This window comes from Idiotropiscis lumnitzeri, chromosome 17 (genome assembly GCF_059441095.1).
Source record: "Idiotropiscis lumnitzeri isolate Australia: NSW breed Sydney's pygmy pipehorse chromosome 17, RoL_Ilum_1.0, whole genome shotgun sequence".
NCBI lineage: Eukaryota > Metazoa > Chordata > Actinopteri > Syngnathiformes > Syngnathidae > Idiotropiscis > Idiotropiscis lumnitzeri.
In genome coordinates this window covers 2,441,264-2,450,247 of record NC_142407.1, presented here as the reverse complement: position 1 = coordinate 2,450,247, position 8,984 = coordinate 2,441,264, and the positions used below count along the sequence as shown (strand labels likewise).

Below are 8,984 nucleotides of genomic sequence, written 5' to 3'. Positions count from 1 at the left end.
TCAAGAATCCAAGAAAGCCATCAGAACAATCTTTGAATTAAATATTCTTCATATTGGTGATTTTGCATCAATTCCAAGATATTATTCAAGTAAATATCTGTGATAAACTTCGCAAAAAAGTCATGATTAATCATGGAATTATTTTGATTAATTGGTTAAAAAAAGTAATCATTTGACATCACTAATATATATATATATATATATATACAGTGAACCCCCGGTTATCGCGGTTAATGGGGACCGAGACCACCCGCGAAAACTGAAAATCCGCGAAGTAGCGTCGCACCTTCAAAAAAAAAAAAAAAAAAAAGACAAAAAAACCCACCGTGTATATATATACTTCGCACCTATATATATATATATATATATATATATATATATATATATATATATATATAAATATATATAGGTGCGAAGTAGCGGCACACCTTCAAAAATGCTTAAAAAAAAAAAAAATATATATATATATATATATATATATATATGTATATATACTGGTAGAGAGAGAGAGAGTGAAATTTATGTTATAACAAAAAAAAATTATTATTAAAACTTATTTTTTTATTCCCCAGCCATTATTTTTGTATTTATTCAATTACTTCTTTTTGTATTTATTTAATTACTTCGACTTTTACCTGCTGGTACGCCGTCCGGTGTGCCCTGTGAATGTTATGATCCTCCAGCACAGCTGGAGGATTGAACAGGACTCTCCAAACGCAGACACGGGAAAAAAGGTGGTGATACAAAGATATTTATTATAATCACAATATAGTCAGTGTAATCAGCGCGTCTCGCAGCAGCTGACGAGACGATCGCTGGAGGAACGCCCACACAGCTGAAAAAACAAAAACACACGCGGCATGACAGGCACGGATCATGACAGGCACGGATCATGACTGTGAAATGAAAGGTGGCATTCTTCATTTATTTATTCATTCATTCATAACTGACAGCCTCGCGCTCCGCCGGTGCCCGGGCGGAAGGTGCTCCTCTTCGGCTTACTGTGACGCGAGCATGCCCTCCTCCTCGGGAGCTTCCATTCGGTTAAACTTAGGGGCCGCTTGGAACCGCCCGTGCCCGGGGAAGGTGCTCCTCTTCGGCTTACTGTGACGCGAGCATGCCCTCCTCCTCGGGAGCTTCCATTCGGTTAAACTTAGGGGCCGCTTGGAACCGCCCGTGTAATTTAGGACACGCCTGCATGGGCTTGAGTTTTCGCCGGTTTATAGAACTAAAAGCATAATGGCGAATGGTAAAAATTAAGCAAATTCAATTCTGAATGGCATGTTTTTTTAAAAAGAAAAAACTTACCTAATGGTGTCATTGATAAGAGTAGTCATTTGTGTGTATTGCCATCGTGCACTGAACTAACATCGCAGCACATCAAGTTTAAAATACCATTTGATGGCCAAGCACACCGCTGATGCCAATTCCCCAGCCCCTTATCAAACCCAGGCATCCATGGATAATTTGCGACAGAAACCGATAGATGGATCAACTAAAAAGAGACTCGCCGAAGTGGGTGGCCACGGCGTGTTAGCATCATCGAGGACAAAGGTCTGGCTGAAATATTTCGCATTGCGTCCAACGACTACACTGACGAATTGTGATCGAGATACACCAGTGCAACCCGCATTCAAGACTTGCAGGAAGCGGAGAAGGCTGAATCAGTTGCGCTCACTGGTGATTACTGGGCTTCTCTCAGTAACCACAACTACCTCGGTGTGACAGCCCATTATTTTGACCCATTTCATTTGCACTCTGTTGGCATTTTATATTTCTTTTATGACTCCAATTTGATCCCTTAGAAAGGCTGTAGAGATGCTGTTTTGTGTAACTTTATTTGTGTGAGTCGAATCCAATGCTTTGTTATCTCAATTAAAAAATATATAAAAACACATCACGTCGCTGTTCTGCAAGGTTAGGGTGGTCGTGTGTGTGTGTGAGAGTTTAGAATGGCGATGGCTCTTGGAAAGAAACAGTTTTTCAGTCTATTAGTCCTTGATTTGATGCACCTGTAGCGCCTGCCAGAGGGCATCAGGTCGAATAGGTGTGAGTTTGGGTGGGTATTGTCTTTGACGATATTGAGAGCCCTGCTGAGGCACCGAGCGGTGTAGATGTCCGACAGTGAGGGGAGAGGGCAGCCAATAATCCTTTGCGCTGTTTTGACCGTCCTCTGGAGCCTCACTCTGTCCGCCTCAGTGCAGCCGCTGTACCAGGTGGAGACACAGTACGTCAGCAGGCTCTCGATGAACGAGTGGTAGAAGGCCAGCAGCAGCTTCCTGTCCAGGTTGAATTCCCTGAGGAGTCTCAGGAAGTGCAGACGCTGGTGGACCTTCTTTACCACTGCTGTGGTGTTGTGTGTCCAAGAAAGGTCATCAGAGATCTGTACTCCCAGGAAATTGAACGTGTGGACCCTCTCGACACACACGCCTTTGATGCAGAGGGGGGGCGGCACCGTCTTGTTCCTCCTGAAGTCGATGACGATCTCCTTTGTTTTTGCAATGTTGAGTTGCAGTTTGTTGTCCTCGCACCAAGTGGTCAGTCTCTGGACCTCCTCTCTGTAGGCTGTCTCGTCAGCTCCCGAGATCAGACCGACCACTGTCGTATCGTCAGCAAACTTGACGATGGTGTTGTTACCGTGGGCCGGGCTGCAGTCGTAGGTGTAGAGGGCGTATAGGAGAGGGCTCAGCACGCATCCTTGAGGGGAACCGGTGCTCAGCGTACAGGTGGAGGACGTGTAGGGGCCGAGCAACACAGTCTGGGGTCTGTTGGTCAGAAAGTCCTTAATCCAGATGCGTGTGAGGGCAGGGAGGCCGAGAATGTCCAGTTTGGCGACGAGGATGTCCGGGACGATTGTGTTGAATGCCGAGCTGTAGTCCACTGGCATAGCTCTGCTGTTGTTCCAGGTGGCCCAGCACAATCGATGGCGTCCTCAGTGAATCTGTTAGTCCGGTATGCAAACTGGTAGGGGTCCAGAATGGGAGGAAGGCAGTCCCTGATGTGCTAGAGAAAGCACTTCATGATGACTGGCGTGAGAGCAACGGACATTCAGGAGGACTGCGGGTGACTTTTTGGAGACAGGAATAATCGTGGAAGTTTTCAAGCAGGGGGGGATGACTGCTTGAGCCAGGGAGTGGTTGAAGAACCTGCAGAAAACATGAGACAGTTGGTGGGCACATGCTCTGAGGACCTTGCCTGGTATTCCGTCGGGTCCAGTAGCTTTCCTGGGGTTAATAGCCAGGAGCGCGCGCCTCACATCGTGTTCCTCTACGGTGAGTGGGGGGGAGTTGAGGCATGAAGTGTGGGGTTGTGACAAAGCGAGCGAAGAAGCGCTTAAGCTCCTCTGCCAGCAATGCACTCGGGTCTACAGATGTCATGCTGCTGCCTCGGTAGTTGGTGATGCTCCATAGACCCTGCCACACCTCCCGTGGTCTATTGCTGGCAAGGTGGGACTCCAGCCTCCTCTTGTAGTCTGCCTTGGCTAGCTTAATGCCTGTGCTCAGGTCAGCACGAGCCACCCTGTACAGGGCTTTGTCGCCTGACCTGAAGGCAGCGTCACGGGCCTTGAGGAGAGAGCGAACCAACCTGGCTGGACATCCAGGGCTTCGCATTTGGGAAGGTCCGTATGGTCCTGTTCAGGGACACAGTTTTCATGCAGAACTTGATGTAGTCCAGTACACATTGTGTGTGCACATCAAGGTCCTGATGATCAAAGAGGTCCCAGTTGGTGTCTTGAAAGCAGTCCTGTAAATCACTCATGGCGTCATCACGCCAGGTTTTCACAGTCTTTGTGGTGGACCTGAATCTGCGTCTGAGAGGGGTGTACGCAGGTGCGAGCTGCAAGGACAGGTGGTCTGACTGGCCGAGGGGGGCGAGTGGGAGGGCTCTGTATCCGTGCTTGATGTTCGAGTACTCATTGTCAAGAGTATTGTCTCCCCTCGTTGGGCACTTGACATGCTGATGGAACTCTGGGTGTACAGTCTTTAAATTGGCCTTATTAAAGTCCCCCGCTACTATGTGAACGCCATCAGGGTGGGCCCGCTGTTTATTGATGACACACGCGATTAGCGAGAGCGCCGTGCTAGGGTTTGCATCAGGAGGGATGTAAACAGTTGTGACGAGCACTACCGTTAGCTCCCTCGGGAGAAAATAAGGCCGGCACTTAACGGAGAGGTACTCGATGTCGGGGAAGAGTGCTTCTCAACGATCATGCTGTCGCTGCACCGGTTTTCATGCACGTAAACACAGAGCCCCCCGCCCCTGCTCTTACCGGTGTCCCTCGTCAAATCCGCGCGATGTAACGAGCGCCCAGCTAGCTGGATGCTAGCGTCGGGGACGTTGCAGTGCAGCCAGGATTCCGTGATGACGATCACACAGCTGTCTTGCACATCGCGGTTTCCCAGGATTTGTAATCCCAGATCGTCGGTTTTATGGACCACGGATCTGGCGTTGGTGAGGTAGAGACTCGGCAGTGGTTGCTTGTGGGGCTGCCGTCATAGCCGTAGCAAGACCTGCAGCCCCGCTTCTGCTTCCTCTCTCTCCGTCGTCTGCGCCGCCTCCTGGTCCCGATGACAACCCACGGTGAGCCGGGCGGCCTCGCCAGTTCGTCAGGAATTTTGCGATCCTAGCAAAATTCCTCTGTGATGGTTATTTCGCATTGATAACCAATGTCCACGATGTCCTGGCGGGTATATCGATACTGTGCCCCAGTTGGTGCCAATAAGACCGAGCAAACACAAATAAAAAGCAATAAAGAGCACTGGGAGGGAGAGCCGTTAGCCGCTGCTTCTATGCGCGCCGCCATCTTGATAAAAAATAAATAAATAATTAATAATCTCTAATAGTCTCTCAGGCCTGATGCACATTCACCTGTCTAGAAAGACAACAGAAACATATAACCTGAAGCTAGCTGTTGACCTATGGATGGAGTCCGCTAATCGGAGGCTAGACCAGGGACAGGGAGATGCATGTACAGCAAATTCATCATTTGCCATGCTGGAAACTGAAGCATTTGATAGTGGCGATGATACAGAGGAGGACATTGAGTTAATAGCATTCTTCAGAAATACATTTTACAACTTGACGGTGACATAACTGTGAGAGAATGGATGCACTTAAAGCAGGCAGGAAAACGCTCAAGAGCCTCCTCTGTGTATGACTTGGTTCGAATGGTAAATACAAGTAATCCGGATGTGTACCCAAACATCAGCAAGCTGATTAAATTGTCACTTACTCTGACTTTAAGCAGTCCATCTTGTGAGAGGGGATTCTCACATCTCAACATCATAAAAAACAAGTACAGATCTCGTCTGTCACATGCCCGTCTCTCAGCCCTGATGCACATTCACCTGTCTAGAAAGACAACAGAAACATATGACCCGAAGCCAGCTGTTGACCTATGGATGGAGTCCGATAATCGGAGGCTAAACCAGGGACAGAGAGATGCATGTAGAGCAAATTCATCATTTGCCATGCTGGAAACTGAAGCATTTGATAGTGGTAATGATACAGAGAAGGACATTGAGGAAGAATATACTTAAGACCACATGGTGATTACCCAACTCTATCTCTTGGTACTCATGTGAGTAACCCATGAAAAATATTATGTGCACCCCTGTATATATATAGTCTTCTTTTCCTTTCGGCTTTTCCCTTTAGGGGTCGCCACAGCGAAATATTTGCCTCCATCTAACCGTGTCCTCTGCATCCTCTACTCTCAACTACTTTCATGTCCTCTTTAACGACATCCATAAAACTTCTCTTTGGTCTTCCTCTAGACGTCTTGCCTGGCTCGTGGAAACTCAGCATCCTTCTGCCAATATACTCACTATCTCTTCTCTGGACATGTCCAAACCATCTCAGTCTGGCCTCTCTGTATTTATCTCGAAAGCCTCTAACACATGCTGTCCCTCTGATGTACTCATTCCTTCTCTTATCCATCTTGGTCATTCCCAAAGAGAACCTCAGCATCTTCATCTCTGCCACGTCAAGCTTTGCCTCCTGTCTTTTCCTCAGTGGCACTGTCTCCAGACCAGACAACATCGCTGGTCTTACCACAAGTCTATCAACCTTTTCTTTCATTTCAGCTGAAATTCTTCTATTGCACATCACACTTTTCTCCAGCCGTGCCAGACAGCTTCACACGCTTCTTCACTTCTTTTCCACAATGTCCATTGCTCTGACTGTTGACCCTAAATACTTAAACTCCTCACCTTCTTGGTCTCTTCTCCCTGTAAACTCACTCTTCCTCTTGGGTCCCTCTCATTTACACACAGATATTCCGTCTTGCTACGGCTAATCTTCATTCCCCTCCTTTCCAGGGCAAACCTCCACGCCTCCAGCTTCTCCTCCACCTTTTCCCTGCTCTCACTACAGAACAAAATGTCATCTGCAAACATCATAGTCCAATGAGATTCCTGTTTAACCTCGTCCATTACCATAGCGAACAAGAAGGGACTCAGAGCTGATCCCTGATGTAGTCCCACCTCCACCTTGAAATCCTCCGTCACACCTGCAGGACACCTCACCAATGTCTTACAGTCCCCATACATGACCTGCACCACTTGAACATACTTCTCTGCTACTTCAGACTTTCTCTTACAAAACCATTGTTCCTCTCTGAGCACCCTGCCATAAGCTTTCGCCAGATCTACAAAGACACAATGCAGCGCCTTCTGACCTTCTCTGTACCTCTCTATCAGCATCCTCAAAGCAAATATTGTATCTGTTGTACTCTTTTTTGGCATAAAACCATACTGCTGCTCACAAATGCTCACCTCTGCCCTCAGTCTAGATTCCACCACTCTTTCCCATAGCTTCATTGTGTGGCTCATCAGCTTTATTCCTCTAGTTGCTACAATTCTACAAATCTCCCTTGTTCTTAAAAATGGGCACCAGCACACTTCTCCTCCATTCCTCGGGCATCTTCTCACTGTCTAAGATGAACAACCTAATCAGAAATTCTCCTGCTCCCTCTCCTAGACACTTCCATACCTCCACAGGTATATCATCAGGGCCGAGTGCCTTTCCGCTCTTCATCCTCTTCTCACTTCATCCTTACTGATCTTCACTACTTCCTGGTCCACGGCAGTAACCTCTTCTCTTCATTCTCTCTCATTTTCCTCGTTCATCAACTCTTCAAAGTACTTTTTACATCTTCCCATCACACTACTGGCATCTGTCAACACACTTCCATTCCTATCCTTTATTACCCTAACCTGCTGCACGTCCTTCCCATTGCTGTCTCTCTGCCTTGCCAACCTGTATAGATTGGTCTCTCCCTCTTGACTGTCCAAACTCGCAGACAAGTCATTGTAAGCCCATTGTTTGGCCTTGGCCACTTCTACTTTCACCTTCCACTGCATGTCCCTGTATTCCTGTCTACTTTCTTCAGTCCTCTCACTGTCCCACTTCTTCTTAGCAAACCTCTTTCTCTGGATCCATTTCTGCACCTCCTCATTCCACCACCAAGCCTCCTTATCTCTTTTCCTTCCAGATGACATACCAAGGACTTTCCTACCTGTCTCCCTGGTTGCATTTGCTGTAGTTGTCCAGTCATTTGGGAGCTCCTCCTGACCATAGAGCCCGTCTCAACTCCTTCATACAACACTCTTCCCCTTTCAACTTCCACCATTTTGTCCTCTGCTCTGCCTTTGCCCTCTTAGTTGTTTTCACCACCAGAGTCATCCTACACACTACCATCCTTTGCTGTCTGGCTACACACTCACCTACCACTACTTTGCAGTCGCTGATTTCCTTCAGATTACACCTTCTACACAAGATGTAGTCTACCTGTGAGCTCCTAACTCCACTCTTGTAGGTCACCCTAAGTTCCTGCCTTTTTTGGAAGAACGTATTAACAACAGCCATTTCCATCCTTTTTGCAAAGTCAACTACCATCTGTCCTTATGCGTTCCTCTCTTGGATACCAAACCTGCCCATCACCTCCTCATCACCACCGTTTCAAGTCCATTGACGTCTGCACCAATGACAACTCTCTCATTTCTAGGGATGCTCTCAATCATTTCATCAAGGTCCAACCAAAAGTTCTCCTTCTCCTCCAGCTCACAAACTACCTATGGCACATACCCACTAACAACATTGAGCATCACACCTTCGATTCCTAGCTTCAGGCTCAGCCCTCTCACTGACACTCTTTTTACTTCCAGGACATACCTTTTCTCTTCCTATCCATAACATAATAGTAAAACTTGAACCCTGCTCCTAACCTTCTCGCTTTGCTCCCTTTCCACCTGGTCTCCTGAATACAAAGTATGTCCACTTTGCTCTTCTGCATCATGTCAACCAGCTCTCTACCTTTCCCCATCATAGTTCCCACATTCAAAGTCCCCACTCTCAGTCTAGACTCTTTGTTTTGCTCTTCTCTTTCTTCCTTCGAACACATCTTCCTCCTCTCCTTCTTCGACCAACAGTCGTCCAATTTCAGCGGCAGCAGCACCGGTGGCGGTCGTTGTTAACCAGGGCCTCGACCAATCCGGTATATGGTCATATCAGTGATTCGCATGGATGATTTGGCCAAAGTTTTACGTCGGATGCCCTTCCTGACAAAACCCTCTGGATTTATCCGGGCTTGGGACCGGCACAAGAAGACACTGGCTTGTGTCTCCTTATGGCTACATCATATTAGGGGTGCAACAATACGTGTATATGTATTGGATCGTTCGATACAGTGGTCACGGTTCGGTGCGCATTGAATCGGAAAATACGCAAAATTTTATGACGATGATGAGCCGGGCTGTCTACTCCGGCTTTTTATATGCTGGATTGGCGAGCGCAGACCCTTTCACTGTACGTTACTGCCCCTCCCACATTCATTTTGGCCCAAGCTGCATGGGAAGGTTGTTATCGGTTGCAACATGGCTAGAAGCATACCTGAAGTGGAAGAAGCTCCACCAAACTTTACGTCTAGCGTTTGGAAGCAAGTTTTTTTCTTGTTTAGTATGCACCAGATGGAAAGCGTGTCG

The 8,984-nt window shown here is 47.3% G+C and overlaps 1 protein-coding gene and 1 pseudogene across 9 annotated transcripts in view; both read right to left on the bottom strand.

The window, feature by feature from the left end:
- amot (angiomotin) overlaps positions 1-8,984 on the bottom strand; it is a 172,578-nt gene that overhangs the window by 101,883 nt on the left and 61,711 nt on the right. The gene's annotated exons all lie outside the window — the stretch shown is intronic.
- Positions 5,655-7,796, bottom strand: LOC148319701 (uncharacterized; annotated as a pseudogene).